This window comes from Hyaena hyaena, unplaced genomic scaffold (assembly GCF_003009895.1).
Source record: "Hyaena hyaena isolate Hyena2069 unplaced genomic scaffold, ASM300989v1 scaffold_815, whole genome shotgun sequence".
In the NCBI taxonomy this organism is placed as follows: Eukaryota; Metazoa; Chordata; class Mammalia; order Carnivora; family Hyaenidae; genus Hyaena; species Hyaena hyaena.
Window position 1 is genome coordinate 460,202 of NW_024081447.1, and position 24,168 is coordinate 484,369.

The window sequence follows — 24,168 nt, forward strand, 5'->3', positions numbered from 1 at the left end:
TATTTTTTTAATTTTTTTTTTTTTTTTTTGCTAACTTCCCTTTTAATAGAGAACAGGAGTTCAGTAAACCACTGAATCTGTGAGGAACCTGGGGTAGATATGACAAGCCTTCACTGGAGAATAGGAGTCAGTTGAACTCATGTTAGAGAATCTGCAATCCACAGATCCAAGATGTTTCCTATGTTAGTTTACTCAAAAGTAGTGTGTACACGGAAATTTTATAGCATGAAAACCTAAAATACAGGCTTCAAGAAAGGTTAATCTAAATTCACGGATATCAGAAAAATATCAAGAAGTCTCCGGGTGTATCCCTAACCTTTTGAGTTTCACATAATAGAAGACCACTATCACATGACATGCCCCTTTATGCTCCTAGAAGAGACAGAATATTGGATGGACCATGGTTCAGACCCACTAGACTAATTCTTGTGCTTTTAAGTAAAATCCTCGGTTTCTTTGAAAAGACCTCTTTTAAATTGCAGATGAAGCTGGTCTGGGGAAAGGTGTCCCTAAAGAGAAAGTAGCGTAAGTGCCCATGTTAGTACTATCTTACTGTGTGCACAGGATAAATCTAATGCAGATTGAACTAATCTAAAGTTCAACATCTGTTTCATTCAAAGTGGAACATTTGAAATTCAATGCAAAGAAGGACTTTCAAGCCTGGCTTTTATTCTGAACAACTAATTGCAGTAGTCAGTTTCCAGTTTTTGAGTCCATAAAGCCCCTTAGCTAGTCTCAATAAAAGTCCCATAAAGTAACATTACAATTTGATGAATGTTTTATAGGTTTCATTGTTTTAAAAAAGAACCATTGTATATAATTTTATGAATTTTTGAATTTAGTAATATTGAATATCAGTAATATTAAATACCATGATTAAGATCCTGTATTTTGGAGCTGGACAGACTTGGGATACAATTTCACATTTGCTACTTAGTGACTTTGGGTAAGTTATTTAGCCTCCCTAAGTTCCAAATTCTTTTTTCTTCCTATAAAATAGGGATATAAATAATATCTATCACACCAGTAACATTAATGAACTAATGTATTAAACAAAATAAGCAAGCTGTTACCAGTAAGGGGTCAAACATATTAACTATAATTAATAATCATCATAGTAACAGTTTTATTCAGCACTGATCTTTTTTTTTTTTTATTAAATATTTTTTTTTAATGTTTTATTTATTTCTAGAAGAGAGAGAGAGAGAGAGAGAGACAGCGTGAGGAGGGGAGGGTCAGAGAGAGAGGGAGTCACAGACTGAAACAGGCTCCAGGCTCTGAGCTGGCAGTCAGCACAGAGCCCGGTGCGGGGCTCGAACCCACGAACCGCGAGATCATGACCTAAGCGAAAGTCGGACGCTTAACCGACTAAGCCACCCAGGCGCCCCTCAGCACTGATCTTTTAATTTGATAGCTTTGTTTATAGAACACAAACAGGTTAAATTCGTGTTTAAAAAGTGTCTCTTAGAAAAATAGATAAATAAAAAATGTCTCTTGACGTTTACATACATGCAGATGTTCCACACATGAAAATAAGAGTAAAGAAGTAGATGTAAAAATTTTAATTTTTTTCTGCAAGTTTTGATTTTTAACACCCATAACAGTGATATAAAGTATGTCCATCTTAGTGTTCATTTACTCATATTTTCTCTGACACACTCTTTAGCTACCTCTGCCCTAGGTGGTGTTCCCTAAGACAATAGAATGTTTACAACTGGAGGGCCGGAGCTCAGAGCTCATCTCTGGGACAACTCCCACTGATTCTACCACCTTTTGTAAGGAGAGAATTAAAGCCCAGAGGAGGATCAGTGGTTTGCACAAGTTCAACTGAGTCTGAACTTCTTTAAGTTTGTTTCTTTGTTTATTGAGAGAGAGAGATAGAGAGAGAGAGCGCAGCTTAGGAGACAGGGAGAGGGGCAGAGAGAATCCCAAGAAGGCTCCGGCTATCAGTGCAGAGCTCAGTGCCACAAACCATGAGATCCTGACCCGAGCCGAAATCAAGAATCAAATGCTTAACCAACTGAGCCACCCAGATGTCCTCAAGTGAGTCTGAATTTAAACTCTACTTTTTGCCCTCATTCTATTGCATCATACTGGGTCCTCAAAAAAAACCGAGAGGGCTCAGTATTTTTAATAATCACTGTGGCCCATTAAAGAAAAAAATGACCTTGAAGAAAAATGCTGTAAATGATATATAGGAGTATATTTCGGTTTTTTTTTGAAACCAGTTAATTTTTTGTGTTTAGCAGTGTTCCTAAGGTAATATCCAGAAGATATTACATATAAGTTATTGTATATTATAATTAATATCAATTATTAACATAAAATTAGTAATAGCACAATAATATTGTTAATATTATTAACATATTAATTATAGCATTTTAACATTATAGGTTTATATTTTTCTTTCCAGGTAAAGAATTATTGTGATCTTACCAAAGAGCACACCATTTTTATGAACTTTCCAGACAGTATTTAGTTGGGGAAAAAATTCTTAAGAGGCATACTAAACTTTAAAGAAATAACCAGCTCAGACCCCAAATTGTGTGGAAAAAAAGTCTTGTTCTATAATTCTGTGATGCTGGGATTAGGCAAGCAGCTGATGGCTTGATCAGTCAGGGGCTAACCTAAAAACTGCCGACTTCCTGGATGTGAGCCAAAGGTTGCCCTTGGGGTTGAGATAAGCCAGTTAATCTCCTGACTGAAACAACTAGTCTAGACATTGAATTGCTCTGGCCCAGTACTTGTCAGGGATACTGTGGAATGACTACATTCTAATTTTGCATACTGTGTAGTCCTGGAAATTACAAGGGTATTTTGGGCAAGCGTGTACTATAGTTGCTATAAATTGACTAATTCAGCTGCCAAGACAAGGTTATATAAGGTACAGTGTTGGGTTTATATATGTATATTTTTTTAGATCAGTTCCTAGTCACTAATGGAGAGAAAACAGCTGTATAATAGGTCTAGCTTGTTTTATTCATGTGTAAGGATGTAATAAGGAATCTGTAAGCTGGTATTAACTGTGCTTCTGATCCTCTGAGAGGTTCTTCTGACTGTGAGAATCCTTAAAAGTTGTTGAGAGAGTCATTTGGGACTACTGTATGCTGATGACTTTGAACTGGAAGAAACATACAAAATGAAAAGACTTTCTAAAGAGCCAGCACAAAATAAAGGCAGTCATTGGACAGTAAGCAGAAATTTGACACAAAATTCTACCATTACCTGATATTTTTATATAAGAAATGCTAAAACAGGTTAAGCGGGGAAATGTCTGTTGCACAGGCCTGGAACTCTTTAAAGCAACCAACTTCAGCCCTGAGAACATTGAAGATTTCAACTTCCAGTTGGGTCTTGCTCCATTTTGATATTTGTACCATATCCATTTAATATTAGCCCCTATTTCATTTAAGCTATTTTGGGCTATCAAGATGAACAGAATCAGTTCCTTTCTTTAATGACTTTACATTCTAGTGAAGGTGGTCAATCAAATAAGAAAAGAATATCATCAATAAAAAGGTGAACAGCCATCATTGCATAGTTACTTGAAAGTTGAGATCACAGCTGAAATTTCAGACTTGTTTAGAAGTATGTCTCCCTTCATTTTCTTACCTTATTCTATCCATTCTTCTTATCATCTGCAACTGTAGCTACTACTTGTGTTTTATGGACACCAAAGTTTTTCTCTCTAGCCCTGTCCTCACATATGCTCTGCTAGCCAAATGTATAATGAATATCTTTTACAAAAATGTCTCATAAGATCTTTGAGCAGAACCCATTGTCTTACCATCTTTGGATGTAATCCACATGAATTGGCTTTACCATATTCCATCCAGCACCGACTGGAACTCTTGGAGTTCTCTGAGACTCCTTCATTTCCCTCAACCCCATGTCTAATTGGTTTCTAAGTTTAGTTGCTTCTACCCCCTCGTCACGCATCCTTTGCTACAGATTGGTTTCTAGGATGCAGATTCTGCTTCAAATCAATTTCTATGGAAGGAAATAGGATTGGGTAGAGGGTAAAGTTGAGCTGTGATGCAGGCTCTATTGCCTCAGCCATAAAAATCTTGGGGACTCAGATGGCTTCTGAGTTGTTCCACAGTGTACAGATATGACAGAGCCTTCATCCTTAAAGAGGTTCTTTGCTGTGTATCTTCATGTCTGTTCCACTTTCCTTTCTTTTCCCTTTGCAACCACCTTATTTTAAGTTTTCAGAACTTTGAGCTTTTCTAGAAAAATTTTAACTGTTCTCCTTCTCTTCTATATAGTCTCCCCTTCAATGTAAGATAAATTTGTGTCACACCACTGATTAAAATCTACCAGTAACTCTTCATCTGCTGCAGGATAAAGTCTTGATTTTGTAGCATGACTTACAAAGACCTTATGAATTCAGACTTGTCTACCTTTTCAGACTCATTGCTTTACAGGTGCTCCTGGAACAATCCTAGATGCCAGGAACATAGAATTCCTTGCACTTCCCTAAATGTACCATATTCTTCCTTATGTCTGCACCATTCTATTTCATTTACCTGGAAAGCCCTTTTCTTGCCTTATCTGTTTGCTGAATTCATCCTAATCATTCTTCAAAAAGTCAACTCAAGTTCATTTCCTTAAAATGCCTTTCCTGGGGCATTTTAGTTTCTCAGTTGGTTAGGTGTCTGCCTCTTGATTTTGGCTCAGGTCATGATCTCATGATTTGTGAGATTGAGCCCCGTTGAGCTCTGTGCTGACAGTGCAGAGCCTGCATGGGATTCTCTCTTTCCCTCTCCCCCGTTCTGCTCTTCCCGAGCTTGTATTATCTCTCTCTCTCTCAAAAACAAACATTTTTAAAAATTAAGAAAGAAAGAATCTGTCTTATTAAAAAAGTCTTCAACATTTCTGGATAAAATCAAACACTTTCATTTCTTTCTTTTTTTTTTTTTAAACTTTTTTTAAAAAATTTATTTCTAGGAGAGAGAGAGACAGCGTGAGCAGGGGAGGGTGAGAGAGAGAGGGAGACACAGACTCCGAAATAGGCTCCAGGCTCTGAGCTGGCAGTCAGCACAGAGCCCGATGCGGGGCCCGAACCCACGAACCGCGAGATCATGACCTAAGCGAAAGTTGGACGCTCAACCTACTAAGCCACCCAGGCGCCCCTCAGACACTTTCATTTCTGTAGGCTTTCATCATGAGCTGTAATTATTTTTCATTTGTCTCAATCCCTACAAGGTAAAAACTCAAAGGACCAGTAAATTATAGATATATAAATCCCATGTATATTATAGATACATAAATTCATCTTGTATCCCCTTTGTTTAGTATACTTCCTGGCTGAAAACTATATGTTTCAGAATGAGAAAGAAAGAGAGAGAGAGAGAGAGAGAGAGAAAGAAGGAAGGAAGGAAGGAAGGAAGGAAGGAAGGAAGGAAGGAAGGAAGGAAGGAAGGAAAGAAAAAAGAAAGAAGGAAGGAAAGAAAGAAGGAAGGAAGGAAGGAAAGAAAGAAAGAAAGAAAGAAAGAAAGAAAGAAAGAAAGAAAGAAAGAAAGAAAGAAAGAAAGAAAAAGCCTTTTCTATTCTAACTATAAATATTATTCTAGTCACACCAATAATTGCTTCATTGAGGCTTTCTTGAGCTCTGTGTCTAATTATTTTGTTAACACAAAAACATGATTTCTGAAATTTATTCTTGACATACTTTGGCCTTTTCATGACTTTTGCATCTCTGTGGAAAAAAAAAATCACACATTCATAATTACCAACCACAATGATTTGACCACTGGTAAAATGGACCTGCCTGGTAGGGTATAGGACTGAGACCCCAAATGGCCTTAGGCTGAGCTCACAGGACAAATACTGGCAGTAGTTATTCAGAGGCATTTGGGACAGTCAGGGACAGTCAGTATGAGGCTGACCCATAAGTAGGCAAGAAATGCATATGTCAGCAGGTGACTGGAATAGGGTATTGGGGAAGGGAGAGGACAAGGGCTCTTTGATGACTCCTGTGGCAAAGTGAAGGAATTCAGGCTGATAGAATGAAGGCTTCTTCCAGGAGACCCATCATAAGCAGTGGCCACCCAGTCACAGCTCCTGGCACTTAGAGGTTGTTGACAATCCTTGGGAGGCCTAGTGTGAGGAACGCATCTAGCTACTAGCTTTGTAGGTGCCAGGATTAAAGCAGAGAACCAAACGACAAATTGGAGCAGCAGGAAGGAGACCCAGCATATTAGGACAGGGTTGTGTGGCAGAGGCTTTACTGCTAGGGACAAAACAGGAGCTCATTATGGAAAGAAGAAGCAACACAACAGAAGGGCTGGCAAGAGGGTTTACTCGATGTGGAGATACTGAATGAAGCCTCTGTTGTCTCCTCAGGTACAGGTTTGGGAGCTATTTGGTGAAGGCTTGAAGCTATAGTTTGTGAGAATGACCTTCAGTACTAGAGAGGTAATGGACAGTAAATCAAACTTCATTTTAGACAGGATCCTAGGAACCTATAGTGTCAAAAGTTTCTTCCAGTAGTAACCATGAATTATCGAGATGTACTCAAAGGTCTAGTTAAGGAATTTATTTTGTGACTGCAGTGAAAACAAACTCCTCAAACAGTACTGTCCTCACTGCTCAGTGACCTGTATACTCCTAACAGTTCAGAGGAGTGAAGAAAGAAACACCGGAGGAGAGTGTGTTTAAAAATACATATTTAACCTGTTCCTCAAAGCCATGCCTAAGGTGACAAAGGCACCACAAGAACGTGGGAAGAGGGCTCAGGCTTACTTCTAAAGGAGAAAGAAAAGCATATCTTGTCTAAAATGAAAGCAAAATGTAGTGGTGTGGTGACATTTTATGTTCACAACTAGGTCATAACTGGGGGGCTGCATTTCTAAGAGGTAGAAGCTCAGGATAGGCTGGGAGAGGAAGATCGAGGCCTCTCCATTCTACCAACTGACCACAGAGATGTGCTGCTTATCGGGAAGAATGGGTGCATGAGGTTGGGTCCAGGGACGGGATAGGAGGGAAAATCAAAAACAGAGGATGACTTCCTGAGTCATCTTTGGCATTTGTACAGTAGGCTGCATATCTGTCTCCTAGAATAGAGATTATTTTTATTGATCATGGGATGGCTATGTGATGTGTCATCTTGGCTGAACTCCCTTCTCAGAATTCCCCTTTGAGTTTGCTTCTGGTTCATGTGGGCTTCAAGGATGGTTGTCTCACAAGAGCTGGAGAGCACAAGCACGGCAGCAGCCATTTTGTGGCATGTACACACCTTCTTGCAGGTATTCTGCCAAATACTAATTTAAGTGTGTGTTGAAGGATTTTCCAGATGTAATGAAAGCCCCAAATCAGTTGATTTTGAGTTCATCAAAAGGGAGAATACCGTGGGTGGTACTGACTGAATCTGGTGGAAGTTTAAAGTGGGGCTAGGCCATCCTTGATGTGCAGAGACTCCAGGTAGCAGAGAGGAAAGAAACCTGTAAGATGGTTACACATTTACCTGGTTGGAATTAAGCAGCAACTAGCCTACAAATGCCTTCCCTTTCCCCTGATCTTCCTTCAGTTTCTCTCACTCCCGAGTCAGTGTAGGTTTAGCTCCATGGCCAGGGCCCCTGATTCTGCATAGTACGCTTGTCACCAAGGTCACAGGCAACAAGAATAGATGTTTTAGTCTATACTTGTTGGATTTGAGCCTCTTTGTAATCTTCATTCCTGCCTACCTGTGCACTTTGGGCTCTAGCATTTCATATAGAGACAACTTTGCAGAGATTACTTACAGGAATTCCCTGTAATAAGTCCAAACATACACACACACACACGCATATGTGTCTGTACAAATATGTATATATGTATGCATTTATATATGATAATTATACCAAATATTAAAAAATATATAAAAATATACTGGTCATGTTTCTCTGCTTTCTCTGGTTTGTGCAGTACCAGATTTTTTACCCTATTTTTGTATGTTACCTTACAGTTTACCGGGCATCTCCACATATTCCATGTTTTAGATTTCAATTTTGTGATTAATTCTAATGTATTAAGAAATGAGAGAAAAAAATAGAGAATTTAGTAAAGGTTTCATATTGTAAATTATTACACGTTTTGAGGTGGGAGTAAAGTGGGTAGGGAAGTCTGGGTGCAGAGAGATCTTAAAGAAGTAACAGATCTATAAATTCAAAAACTAATACAAAACCTGTGCAACAGGTATTCTGTATTTTCTCATGTGTTGCTTAGACATAACAGTTCTAATGTAATCAACAGGAGGCATTATGTCCCAGCCTGGCCTCTCTCTAGAAATATCTAATCTTTTGAACAATGAAAGTCAGTATTGAAGGTTGTATATATACAAATATTTTCCCCATGTAACATCAAAAGGTATGGAATCCTGGAATAAAGTGATAATTTTGGAAATAGCAGTAAGTTTTTAACTGAATAGACATCAAACACCAATACTTAACTCTTCATTGTTTTTCTTCTCTTTCAGACTTCATGCAAACCAAGAAAGCCACTGCCCGTGCAGAGTGGAAATACGTTGTAATCCCACTTGGATCAGTCTTAGTGAGGACCACTAAATGCAAAACAGCTTTCCCCACCATGGTTGAGGGAGGGCCCATGGGAAGAGAGCATCTGAGTTAAGCAGGACCAAGGAGGGTCCTCCCCCAGGATATCTCATGCCTGCATCGCCATGCCTTCCCCACATGGTAAAGCCACAAGACAAAGGTTCATAGTGGTCCACACCATATGTTCTGTACTGTGCAAAAAAAGTCTGCAGTAAGAGCGAATAAAGCAACACCATAGGGAGATGAAAGAAAAGGACCAGCGAAGGGGGAAACTGGCTGGTTTCAGCTGTCCCTGAGGCCCTGAATCTCCTGAGGGTAAGCTAAATTTTGGATTATTATAAATTGCATTTCCAAGAGCAAATGAAGAGCCCTGGGGAATAAAGATGGGTGCAGTGTTCTCTTTCTTTCAAATAAGATTCTTCCATCCCAAGGGGCAGAGTTGGGCCAGAACTTGAATCTCTGTGGCCTGCTGAGATGCAAGTGGAATGGAACAGTTCTGGTGATTCCTTGTTTTGCGGTCTGGATGGGCCCACAGAACTGTCAGTGAGACCTGAGGTGTGCTTGCTGTAAAGTTGAACATGTCTTTTCTTGAAAAGTAAGGGAAAAAATGGGAAAGCCATGAAAGGAGAAAGTATTTTGAGAAAATTTTAAATGCCCCCTATTATTTTGTAGTTGTGGGACGTGGGTTTAATTTGAATGGGTAAACTCTCAGAGGGCATTTGTCGGCATTTAGAAAAGGATGGTTAATTTGCAGCAGATACTAGCTTTTGTGCAAAGGCAGAAAGATGCACTGTAACATATGATGCAGATCACTTTAGAGTAATTGAACCATGGCTTTTGCATGCTTTCGAGCCGAAGCTTATCTCCATCTGAAGCCTGTAGAAAGTCTTTTCCCATTTACATAACAGGGCAAGAGATTATTACCACTAAAATTAGATCCACGAATTGCTATGCACAGTGCTTTGTAGCATAATCAAATTATGATAAAATAGCTTTTATTTCTTTATTGCTATATAATACAGTTAGGTTCTTTAGTAATTTGTTTAGAAGTAAAGGAGTGGCAGTGCGGTCTTATTATACTAAAGTATCGCTGATTTTTGGCCGAATTGACAACCTTGCTTGATTGTTTTTAAAGATGCTTATTTGAAAAATGGGAAGGATCCTGATAAGTCTAATTTGTTTTCCTTTCTTTGCCCCTGCCCTTGCCTTAAAAAAATATGTGGGCCACAGCTCATGAGTTCTTCCTGCTTACCCTTATCACTTAACCTGATAATACCCTCCCTGAGAAAGTGGCTCCTGTTCATTTGATATTACCAGATAAAGTCAGAAGCCTTATGCTTTCCCAACACTGAAGAATCCTTAGCTGTTTTCTCTCAGATTCATGCAAAAGCCATGGTTCAATTACTCTAAAGTGATCTGCATCATATGTTACAGGCATATCACAAGAACCTTGACTTTGGTTAAATTGCTCTTGTTTCGGTGTAAATATAGGAGGGGACGAAAAACAACCAAATTGTTGAGAAAAGAAATGAGGAAGTAGGAGAGAGGGGAAAGTGGAAATTAAGACTGTGTAACAGCAGAAAACGAACAGAAGGAAGAGAAGAGGAAATAGATCACAAGGATATGGGTATGAGGGAAAAGGAGGGTAGAGAGACAGCAAAACATAACCCAATGGAAGCCTGTAACATGGTGTAAGAGCAGATTTCCATACCATTTCGAGGCTCTGAAAGTTTCCCAATGGCTCTATTCAGCAGAACCCCCACCCCCGCCCCATTCTATATACCGTTAATGCTAAAGGTAGCAGTAGCTGCGGAGGTGGCATTTTCCTCTAATTTAATTTTCAGTTACTGAACTCAGTTACTGACTCTTTACAGCCTGAGGGAAGACGAGCCTTTGTTAAAGCCGTGGCTGCTCACTTTCACTTTTCTTTTCAACCTCATTAGATTTCCCGAGGTTTAGTTCTAGACCTAAAGCACGGCACTGTGGCAAAACTATGTAAAATAACCGTTTTTGGTGAAAGCAACACCTGCAAAACTGTCACACAAGTTTCAAGTTCAGTAGTATCCGGTGATGTCACCAAGTGAAATCCTCATGCAGAAAATGTAAGTAATAGGGTATTAAATTTGTCACAGCCTGTGACTTCCTTCATGGTATCCTGTGGTGCAATGATGAGCCAGAAATGCTTCTTATCTGGTGGCACCTTTGTATGTGTTCTCAATGGGTAGCACAGCCACATGGGCATTAGCCTCATTGAGGCAGGGTTTGAAAGGGGGCTGCTAATCTCAGTCCACATTGGGTGTCAGAATTCTGATTTAATCCATATAGGATGAGCCATTCCGCATGCATAGGGAGATAACATTACAAAAATGGCGCATTATTTTTTGATTCGTTGAAAATGAGTAAATCCTGGAATGAGAATGTATGATTGATTCTGAATAACATTATAAATGATCTATAAAGGTGATGTAATGATTCTGTGATCTGTCTCTAGTTACATGTCTGTCGGGGCAGTGTTTCTCTGCTGGCCCAAGTGTGGCCCCTGATAGCCAGACACAACCAGAAAGGTTGTATTGCTTCAAGACTCACTTTGCCATGCACAGAGTCTCTGTGTCTCTGGTGTTTGTGACGGTTGTTTTCTCTCCTCTGGTGGGATGACATTGTCTTTGATGGGATGTAGATATTTTAAAGCCATGTATGTGACACAGTTCCCTCCTTTGAGGAGTGTAAATCAAACTGGATCTGCCATTTGCTCAGTGCCATGGCCCTGTCTGTGTAGTACCACTGAACTTTCTCTAACAGCAATAACTTGGAGTGTACTGCAGACTACTTCTTGTCCTGCATAACGTATATTTGCTGTACTTGAGATACCAGCTGTGCAAGAAAAACTCTAGAGAATAATGATATAAGGATTACTAAAAACTTAGCTTTCTAGATGACTAAAACATTTTATATTTTATTCTCAATTAAAGATGTGATGAAATACAGTGAGATGTATTTAGTAGGAAATGTACCAGATTTTATTTGGGCTTGCTCTAGAGTAGTATTTTACGAACTTTAGAAAAAAAATATACATAGTAAGCGCGGTGCCTGGGTGGCTCAATTGGTTAAGTGCCTCACTTGATTTCAGCTCAGGTCATGATCCCAGGGCCATGGGACTGAGCCCCACATTGGGCTCTGTGCTGAACATGGAGCTTGCTTAAGATTCTCTCTCTCTCCTTACCCCCTCAAATATATATACATATATCATATACATATTAGTATATATAATATATTACATATAATATAATATATTAAAATAAATTCTATAAATTAAAAAATATTATATATAATATAATACTTATATATGTATTAATAAATACATTTTATGTCATGGCCCATTTATTGTAATTTACATAGGTCTTCCTAAGAAATCATGTGATGTGTTTTGACTATTTCATGTCTGTCCTGTTGTATTTATTTCATTTTAAAAAACTAGTTAGAACCCACTACATTTATATCATTACCCATCAATGCGTAGTGACAATTTATAAACACTTTTTCTAGAATTTGGAGGAAAATAAGCAAAAAGGTTAGGAAAAAATTCAACTTAATGGAAATTAAGTAGTAGACGTGTGTGTGTGTTGAGATTCTAAACACACACTAGGTGTTTTGTTCTGGTTGTTTTAAGCATTGAATAATTGCTGATTATTATTTTAAAACATCTTGATGCTAACTTGTTACACTGACTTTTAATATAAGGTTTCAGACCAGTTGGTACAGAAACACAGCATTAAGGCTCTGTATGGTTATTGTCTTATTTAACCTTCAGAGTAACACTGGGAGAGAAATCATTTATCATGTGAAGAAACTGAGGTTAAGAGTTAGGCAGTTTGCATATTTGGAAGCTTTCTTGCTTCTTGAGATAGACCTGAATTGCGATATACATTTTCTCTTAGGACTGTCTTTGCTGCAGCCCAAAGGGTTTGGACTGTCATGTTCTCATTTTCATTGCTTCCATGTATATTTTTTATTTCTTCTTTAATTTCCTGATTAACCCATTCATCCTTTGGTAGGATGTTCTTTAACTTCCATGTATTTGAAGGCTTTCCAATTTTTTCTTGTGGTTATCTTCAAGTTTTATAGTGTTGTGATCGAAAAATATGCATGGTATGATCTTGATCTTTTTGCACTTGTTGAGGGCTGAGACAGGAAACCATCAAAACCTTAGAGGAGAACACAGGCAGCAACCTCTTTGACCTTGGCTGTAGCAACTTCTTACCAGATACATCGCTGAAGGCAAGGGAAACAAAAGCAAACATGAACTATTGGGACTTCATCAAGATAAAAAGCTTCTGCATAGCGAAGGACACAACAAAACTAAAAGGCAGCCTATGGAAAGGAAAAAGATATTTTCAAATGACATATCTGATAAAGAGTTAGTAGCCAAAATCTATGAAGAACCTATCAAACTCAGTACCTCCCCCCCCCCAAAAAAAACAAAAAACCAAAACACCAAACAACTTAGTTAAAAAGTGGTCAGAAGACATGAATAGATATTTTCCAAAGAAGATATCCAGAGGGCAAGCCAACACATGAAAAGATGTTCAACATCACTCATCATCAGTGAAATACAAATCAAAGCCATGATGAGATACCACCCCATACCTCTCAGAATGGCTGAAATAACACAAGAAACAACAGGTGTTGATGAGAATGCAGAGAAATGATGCACTAATGATCTTGCACTAATGATGGAAATGCAAACTGGCGCAGCCACTCTGGAGAACAGTATGGAGGTTCCTCAAAATATTAGAAATATAACTACCCTATAATCCAGCAATTGGAGTATTAGCTATTTACCCAAAGGATATAAAAATACAGATTTGAAGGGGTACATACTCCCCAGTATTTATAGCAGCATTATCAAACAATAGTCATATATGAAGAGAGCCCAAATATCCATCAACTGACGAACAGATAAAGAAGGTGTGATATATACACACACACACACACAAACACAATGGAATTACTCAGTCATCAAAAAGAATGAAATCTTGCCATTTTGCAATGAGCTAGAATGTATTATGCTAAGTGAAATAAGTCAGAGAAAGACAAATACCATATGATTTCATTCATATGTAGAACTTAAGAAACAAAACAGATGAACATATGGCAAAGGGCAGAAAAAGAAAAGAGAGAGAAACAACCCACAAGAGACTCTTAACAATAGAGAACAAACTGAGGGGTGATGGAGGGAGGTGGGTGGGAGAGGGGCTAGATGGGTATTAAGGAGGGCACTTGTGATGATCACTAGGTGTTGTATGTAAGTGATGAATTAGCGAATTCAACTCCTGAAACCAAAATTGCACTGTATATCAACTAACTAAAATATAAACTGAATAATAAAATAACACTTGTCAAAGTTAAAAAAAGTGTTAAGCAATTTGCTCCAGGTAGTGGTAGAGTTAGTAAACAGTTGAGCAAAAATTTCCCCAAGTGCTGTGATTGCCCTCCTGCATACAGGTCCTTTGCTGGTGGTGGGGGTATGGGTATGGGAGGGATATCAGAATTACCATCTCCCCATACCACACTTGATGGCTGCTTAGACTAAAGGAAAAGAAAAAGTTGATCTTTTGTTCTAAATAGATGTCACCTCTATACCTCCAAACCTTTTTATACTATAATTGTTTGTTAATATAATTTTTCACTAATGACTTAAAAAAATACAGGCAGATTGAAAAGTATACCAATTAGTCATGAAAATTTTAGAAGTTAAATAAAAGCATAATTTATCATCTCTAAAGACAAAATAAAACTTTGGAGGTACTACCGTTTTAATAAGCTGTTCATCAGGTAAGGAAGGCATCATATTGAGAATAAAATGGGCAATAAATGACATCCCCTTCTCATTCCCTAGCTCTCTAGTGACCCAGTTGTTGGACTGGAGCTGTTGTTATTAGTTAACAGCCTCAAGTCAAGGAAATTGGCCCTGAGGTAGGGTGCATATGGTAAGATAGGTGAATGAATGCACACAAAAGCTTCTATCCTTTTGTAAAACATATAAGGACACAAGCCGAGATAAAAGACATGCAGTAAATATTTGATTTGCCTAAGAACTAGGTTATAAGCACATAAAGAAATCTAGAACAGGGTAGCATAAAAGTTGCAATACAACTTAAAAATCTAATTAAGTAGGTTAAATAATTACCTCTTTTAGAGTTAAAAAATTAAGTTAAAAAGTTTAACAATGGACATCATATATGATGGAATTAATTTTTAGGAGAAGAAAGAGGAATGGCTTTGAAAACTAGAGGGCCCAAATTTCACAGTTTCTTTCAACCAGCAGTACTTAAAATGTGGAATTAAAAAAAAAAAAAATTGCCAGGCTAGGCTCTGGGAGAGCCACTAGGGCAACAGAAAACTTGAGTCCCTACACTTAAAGAGACAGCACAACAAATAGCCCAGCAGAGATATAGCATAGGATCAGACTTTGAAAGCCAGCTGGGGTATACAGAAGGGATGGTTATTTAGTAATCTCAGAGCAAGTTCTGGAGGGGGACAGAAAGTGCTGGAGAATTCCAGGAACAAAGGACTGGCAGCCATCATTTCCCTCCCCCACTCCCTAGGGCAAACACATGGCCTGCAGGACCCACTACCTAACTTCCTAGCACTTTTGCCCTGTCTTTCCACACTGTTCTTCCACCAATCCACCCTCCCAACAGTCGGCCTCAGTCCAGGGGGCTGTAGAGCCCCTCCTGCAGAGGGTCAGCTGTACTCAATGTTTGCTATCACCCCACTGCCCCCATACTGTGCTTTGGCAGATCCACCATCTCCAATATACTCTTGGCTAGTGCCCATACAGAGCAGTGACACAGGCCTGGCAGTGTGCAAGCAGCCACTATAGTGACCAGCACCACTCAAAGTGACTCTTGCCCCCAAAGAAGGAAAGATAACCACACACCAGTCAGATGGAGGCCTCAGCAGTTGGCCCGAAGCAGACAACTAGTCTGACAGCAGGCCTTGCCCACCAATGAAAACTTCTCAGGGGATAACACAGGGAAAGTACACTGCAGTTTGGTGCTACTGCATCTCTAGCAAATGCCTGGTCTGATTCCACTCAAGGCCAAGGTGGCCCAGATTGGCACACTGACACCACTGGGACCAAACATTGCCAACAATAGGCAAAGAGCCATTGCAAATGACTGGACTAAAGGAAAAAGTGGCTCACCCACAACAGCAGAATGCATACATCACACATCAGAGATACTGCTGAAGTGCCAGATTCTGATGAACAGAGGACACTGCACAGCAGGGCACTACAGGGCCTTTTCTTCATAAGGGCATTACTTTCAAGTGCAGGAGATGTACCTATCTTTCCTAACACAAAGAAACAGACACAGAGAGTTAGACAAAATGAGGAAACAGAGGAATATGTCCCAAAAGAAAGAACATAGCAGGAGATCTAAGTGAAATGGAGATACCCAATATGCCTGATAGAGAATTTAAAGTAATGATCATAAAGATATTTACTGGACTTGAGAAAAGGGAGGAAGACATCAGTGAGATCCTTAACAATGAGATGAAAGAGAACCAATCAGAGATGAAGAATACAACAAATGAAATAAAAATATACTAGATGGAATAAATAGTAAAGATGAAACAAAACAATGAATCAATGAGCTGGAAGACAGAATAATGGAAAGTAATCAGGCTGAAAAGGTGAGTGAAAAAATAATTATGCAAAATGAGAATAGACTTAGGGAACTAACTGCCCTAAGCATAATAACATTCTCATTAGAGGGATCTCAGAAGAGAAGGAGAGAGAAAAGGGGCCAGAAAATATATTTGAAGAAATAATGGCTAAAAACTTCCCTCATCTGGTGAAGGAAATCCAGATCAGGAAGCACAGAGATTCCCAAAAAATCAACCTAAAGAGGCCCACACTAAAACACAGTAATTAAGATGGGAAAAAGTGGTGATAAAGGGAGAAATTTTAAAACAACAAGAGAAAAGAAAGCAGTTACATACAAGGGAATCAGTGGATTTTTTAGCAGAAACTTTTCAGGCCAGAAGAGAGTGGCATGATGTATTCAAAATGCTGAAAGGAAAAAAATCTGCAGCCAGTACTCTATCCAGCAAGGATATCATTCAGAACAGAAGGGCAGATAATGAGTTTGCCAGACAAACATAAGTTAAAGGAATTCGTGACCACTAAACCAGCCTTACAAGAAATGTTAAAGGGGATTCTTTGAGTGGAAAGGAAAGACCATAAGCAAGAGTGAGGAAAATAGGAAGCACAAAAGCAGTAAAAACAAGTACATCTGTAAAAATCAGATTCACAGAATAAAAGGATGTAAAGTATGGTACCATATTCCTAAAACATGGAGAGGAGAGGAATAAAGAATGGGTTCAATCTTAAGCAATCATCAACTTAATATAGACTGCTATATGCCGAAGATGTTATATGCAGATTGAATACTCACCACAAATCAAAAAACAGTAATAGGTAAGCAAAATTAAAGAGAAAGAAATCCAAGTATGTAAGTAAGGAAAGTCAGCTAATCGTGAGAGAGCAAAAGAAGAAAGGAATGGAGGAAAACTACAAACAACAACGATAAAACAAGTAACAAAATGACAATAAGTACATGCCTATCAGTAATTTCTTTGGAGGTGCCTGGGTGGCTCAGTTGGTAAAGTGTCCAACTTCAGCTCAGGTCATGATCTCACAGTACATAGATTAGAGCCCCATGTGCTAGCTGTCAGCATAGAGCCTGGAGCCTGTGTCAGATTCTGTGTCTCCCTCTCTCTCTGACCCTCCCTTGCTCATGCTGTCTCTCTCTCTCTCTCTCTCAGGAATAAATAAAACATTAAAAAATTTTAAAAAAAATAATAATTACTTTGAAGGTAGATGGAAGAAATGCTCCAATCAAAAGACATAGGGTGATAGAATGGGTAGAAAACAAGACCCATCTGTATGCTGCCTACAAGAGACTTATTTCATACCTAAAGACATATGCAGATTGAAAGTCAAGGAGTGAAGAAACATTTATCATGCAAATGGATGTGAAAAAAAGCCAGGGTAGCAATACTTTTATTGGACAAAATAGACTTTAAAACAAAGACAGTAACAAGAGACAAAGAAGGACACTATATAGTTATGAAGAGAACAATCCAACAAGAAGATATAACAATTATAAATATGTATGCAGCCATGATGGGAGCACCCAAATACTTAAAGCAGTTAATAACAAACATAAAGGAAGTAATAAATAATAATACAATGATAGGGGGATTTAACACCCCTAAGAAACCAATAGGACAGGTTAATGAAAACAGGAGTTGGTTCTTTGAAAAGATTAACAAAATTGATAAACCTTAGCCAGACTCATCAAAGAGAGAGAGAGAGAGAGAGGACTCAAACAAAATGAGAAAGAGGAGAAACAACAATCAACACCACAGAAACACAAAGTATTATAAGAGAATATTTTGAAAACTTATATGCCAGAAAATTGGACAACCTAGAAGAAATGGATAAATTCCTAGAAACATACAACCTCCCAAAATTGAATCAGGAAGAAATGGAACATTTGAACAGACCAATGACCACCAATAAAATTGAATCAATAATCCCCAAAATCCCAACAAATCAAAGTCCAGGACCAGATGCTTCACAGGTGAGTTCTACCAGACATTTAAAGATAAGTAATACCTATTCTCAAACTATTTCAAAAAAATAGAAAAGGGAGGAAAATTTTCAAATTCAATCTATTAGACTTGCATTATCTTGATACCAAAACCGGATAAAGATAAAAAGAGCTACAGACCAATATCTCTGATTAACATAGATACAAAAATCCTCAACAACATACTAGCAAACCAAACCTGAAAATACATTTAAAAAATCATTCACCGTGATCAGGGTCACTTGGATGGCTCAGTCATTTGAGCATCTGACTCATGATTTCATCTCAGGCCATGATCCCAGGGTTGTGGGATCAAGACCTCCATTGGGCTCCATGCTGAGTGTGGAGCCTGCTTAAGATTCTGTCCCTCCCTCCCTCTTCCCCTCTTCCCTGCTCATGTTTCTCTCTCTCTCTCTTTCTCTCTCTCTCTCTCTAATAAGATTTAAAAAATTATTTACCACAATCAAGTGGGATTTATTCCTGGGATGCAAGTATGGCCCAATATTTGAAAAACAATCAATGTTATACATCACATCAACAAGAGAAAGGATAAAAACCATGTGATCATTTCAATAGATGCAGAAGAATTGACAAAATACAACATCCATTCATGATAAAAACCCTCAGTGAAGCAGGTATAAAGGGAACATACTTCAACATAATAAAGGCCCTATATGAAAAAGCAACAGCTAACATCATACTCAATGGTGAAAAACAGAGCTTTCCCCCTAAGATCAGGAACAAGACAAGGGTGTCCATTCTCACCACTTTTATTCAACATAATACAGGAAGTTCTAGCCATAGCAAGCAGAATGAAAAAAAGGAATAAAAGGCATCAAATTAGTAAGAACGAAGCAAAACTTTCACTATTTGCAGATGATATGATAACGATATATAGAGAACCCTAAAGATGCCGCTAAAAAACTACTAGAACTAATAAATGAATTTAATAAAGTCCAGGATACAAAATTAATGTACAGAAATCTGTTGCATTTCTATTCACTAATAATGAAGCAACAGAAAGAGAAATTAAGAAAGCAATCCCATTCACAATTGCACAAAAACAATAAAATATCTGGCAATAAAATAAAATAAGTTTATACAAGGAGGTGGAACACTTGCACTTGAAAACTACAAGACATTGATGAAACAAACTGAAGATGACACAAACACATGGAAAGATATTCCATGTCTATGGATTGGAAGAACAAAAATTATTAAAATGTGTATCCAAAGCAATCCACAGATTGAATGCAATTCCTATCAAAATACCAGCAGCATTTTTCCTAGAACTAGAAAAACAATCCTAAAATTTATATGGAATAACAAAAAACCCTGAAGAGTCAAAACAATCTTGATAAAGAAAAATAAAGCTGGAGGCATCATAATTCCAGATTTCAAATTATACTATAAAACTGTAGTAATCAAAAACAGTATGGTACTGACACAAAAGTAAATACATAGATCAATGGAACAGAGTAGAAAGACCAGAAACAAACCACAATTATAAGATAAATTAATCTTCAACAAAAGAGGCAAGAATATGCAATGAGGATAAAAACAGTCTCTTTAACAAACGGTGTTGACAAAACTGGACAGCAATATGCAAAGCTATATGCAACTGGACCACTTTCTTTCATGGCAGACAGACACATGAAAAGGTACTCAACATCGCTCATCATCAGGAAAATCTAAATCAAAACTACAATAAGATATCACCTCACACCTGTAAGAATGGCTAAAATAAAAAACACAAATAACAAGTGTTGGCAAGGATGTGGAGGAAAAGAAGCCCTCCTGCACTGTTAGTTGGACTGCAAACTGGTACGGCCACTATAGAAAACAGTATGGAGGTTCCTCAAAATATTAAAAATGGAACTACGCTACAGTCTAGTAATCCCACTACTGGGTATTTACCCAAGAATACAAAAGCACTAATTTTAAAGGATACATACACCCTTACATTCATTGCAGAATTATCCACGGTACCCAAATTATGGAAGCAACCCAATGTCCATCAATAGATGAATGGACATACATACACACACACACACACACACACACACACACATACATACACACACAATGGAATGTTATTCAGCCATAAAAAAGAATCAACTCTTGCCATTTGCAACCACATGGATGGAGCTAGAGAGTATAATGCTGAGTGAAATAAGTCAGTCAGAGAAAGACAAATATGATGTTACTTCACTCAATACATGGAATTTAATAAGCCAAACAAATGATCAAATGGAAAAAGGGAGAGAGAGAGAGACAAACCAAGAAATAGAGTTAATTATAGAGAACAAACTGATGGTTTACAAGAGGGGAGGTGGGTGAAGGCATGGGTGAAATAGGTGAAGGGGACAAAGAGTACACTTACTGTTTTTGCAGCATCGACTGCAAAAATGAAGACCATTCTCAGGAATCAGACTATTGACATTCCAGAAAATGGTGACATCACTTTTAATGGACCTGCTGTTTTTGTGATGGGTCTCAGAGGAACCCTGTGAAGGGACTTCAGTCACATAGTGTAGAGTTCAGTCTCCTTGGTAAGAAAAAGAGGAGGCTCCAAGTTGACAAATGGGGGGAAATAGAAAAGAATTGGCTATTGTTCACACATTTATGTACAGAACATGATGAAGAAACCATGTTACACTAGGTTTCTATTACAAGGTAAGATCTATGTATGTCATTTCCCCATCAATGCTGTTATTCAGGAGAATGGTTCTTTTACTGAAACTTGATGTCTCTTGGGTGAAAAACCAGCAAAACCAGGTATTGCTTGTTCAGTGTCTCAAGCCCAGAAAGAAGAGTTAACTCTTGAAGGAAATGACATTGAACTTGTATCAAATTCAGCTGCTTTGATTCAGGAAACCACAACAGTTTAAAAACAAGGATATCAGAAAATTTGGGGATGGTATGTATGTTTCTAAAAAAGGAGCAGTTCAGTAGGCTGGTTAATAAGATCCAAGTTTTTCTGCTGCAGAAACAGCTACAGAAACAGATGCCAGATGATCTTTTGAGACTTTTTTGTGATATATTTTTAAACGTTTTTTAAAGTTTATTAATTTTGGGAGAGACGGAGACCATGCAAGTGGAGGAGGGGCAGAGGGAGAGAGAGAACCCCAGACAGGCCCCCTGCTGCCAATGCAGAGCCAGATGTGGGGTTCGAACTCACAAAACTGAGATCATGACCAAGAAAAACCAAGAGTCGGACGCTTAACTGACGGAGCCACCCAGCTACCCCAACACTTACTTGTGATATTTTAAAGATGCGACGAAAGCTGTATTGATCATGCTTATCATGATGAGCAGTGAGTAATGTATAGAACTGCTGAATTGCTATAATGTACACCTGAAACTAATATAACACTGCATGTTAAGTATACTGGAATTAAATTAAAAAGTTAAAAAAGTTAGATTTATTTCTATGATATTTTGTATTTAAAAATAAAAAAACAAAATATAGTATCTACACTAAATGTAGCTGGCCTGAAAGTTAACATTGAAAATGTAGCTGTAAATATGAAATAAAAATGAGATTTAAAAAAGGAGGGGGCGCCCGGGTGGCTTAGTCGGTTAAGCGTCCGACTTTTGCTCAGGTCATGATCTCGCGGTTCGTGGGTTCGAGCCCCGCGTCGGGCTCTGTGCTGACTGCCAGCTCAGAGCTTGGAGCCTCTTTCAGAGTCTGTCACTCCCTCTCTCTCTGACCCTCCCCTGCTCACGCTCTCTCTCTCTCCTAGAAATAAATAAAACATTTAAAAAAATAAAAAAATAAAAATAAAAAAAAGGAGGAGAGTGAGAAACAGGGGAAGAAGAAGAAAATAAAAATATTAGGGATTATTATTGGATGATTTTTTAAATCAGTTTTGAAATTCAAAATATTTTTAAATTGAATTTTCTGTATCTTAGGTCTTTTAAAGATTCCACCATATTGGCAGTCAACTGATAATATATGGATTTTTTTGGCATAAGGTTTTTAATGTATTAATATTCTTTACTTTTTAGATGGAAAACCAGAATGCATAATGAGGGGAATATATTTTACATTTTGATGACAGAATAAATTATGTGGACTGAATGAAACTTTGGGGGCTCATGACTTAAGTATTATTTAAAAGTCTTCTCTAGAATTACTTTAATTGGCTATGAGTTCTCAGAAATAAAGAATAGCCTTGAAAATATAATCACTAAGCCATCAATTTTAAATATTTATTTTAATTATTTAAAGAAAAACTGATCTCTTTGTCTGCCTCAAAATCCTTCATTTAATCAAGCAGAAGCACTCCTATTTTATATGCTAGGTACAATAATAGGTAGGTGTGGTGTACATTACTGCTTCTCCCCAATGTTTCCAACTCTCCTCCCCTTCTGGCACATGAAATCATCATGTTTTTCCACCTCCTTGGAGTTAGGTGTAGTTATGTGGCTTGCTTTGGTTGATGTACAGAAGAGAATGTACCACTTGTAGGTGGCATTAAAGAGCCTGTGCATTACTTTTTATGTTTTCTCTTCCTATTTCGTATTGACCTAGGAGAGTGCAAGTTTCACATAGTAAATGCTTCAGACGGTCATCCATGGAAGACAGGTTTCCAGGACCTGCAGACATAGGGTAAGCAAGAAATAAAGTTTGTTCTGTTTTTCACTGAAACTTGAGAGTTGTTTGTTACCACAGCATAATCAAGACCATCTGACTATAGTTGGTAAATCAAAAAAGGTGGTTACAACAAAGAATCTTAAACATACTGCATACATAACTCTAAAAATTTGTTTTGGTTTATAAGTAGATGTATATAAAATAATCATTATTTCTGTCATTGCTAGCCAAGAGATTTTCCTTGAATATGAATTTACCAACCTGAGTTTCATACTGTCTTTCGTCCACTACCACGTAGGTAATGCTTTATGTGTGGTTTTCCTTGGAGCAAGAACAAAAGGACCCAGGAGATGCATTCTGAGTGAAGATTCTTCTGGCTTTTTACATTGCCCCCTTGCAAACATTTTACACTTGTCTCTCTCCTTTAGGGTTCAGGTGAAGGGGATTAGGAGGTACAAACTTCCAGTTATAAAATAAATAAGTCGTGAAGATGAAAGTACGGTAGAGAAAACATAGGCAATAATACTGTAATAACGCTGTGTGGCGACAGATGGTAACTACACCTCTCATCGTGAGCATTGTGTAATGTATAGGATTGTCAAATCACTTGTTTTACACTGGAAACCAATATAACATTGTATGTCAACTATATTTCAATTAAAAAAAACCAAACACTTAAAAATATAAGCCTACTTTGATGCACTTTTTACAGAGACTTACGTTTATTTAAGTCTGTCTAAAACGCTCTCCTTAGTTTTCACACAAATAACTGTGATTTTCACACTCTTATCAGTTTATGTGGTATTTAATGAAATTGTTTAATTTTAATAACAAGTATTAATGGTAGAAAATATTAGGAATCACCAAACTGTTTCTTAACAAGCATATAATTCATTCAGCTAGGGTAGAAGACTAGAGAATGCTAGAGAATGGCCTACTGATCATGATTTTTCTGCAGGGAGCAGCCGTCCAGGCTTTACATTGGAGCCTAGAGAATCACTATACTACTGGACACAAATCTGGTACCTCTTCTCAGGAATTCCTTTTAAAAAAATTTTTTAAGGGTTTATTTGTTTTTGAGAGAGAGAGAGCGTGCACACGCACACGCACACGCACACGCACAAGTGGGGGAGGAGCAGAGAGGGAGACAGAGAATCTGAAGCAGGCTCCAGACTCTGAGCTGTTAGCACAAAGCCAGACGTGGGGTTCAAACCCATAAACCACAAGATCATGACTTGAGCCAAAGTCGGACACTCAACCGACTGAGCCACCCAGGCCCCTCTCTCTTATCAGGAATTCTAAATGACCTTCTCCTCTCTCTTAGGTGGCACTCACTCATACCAGGGGACTTTCCTCTTGGGAAATAAACTTA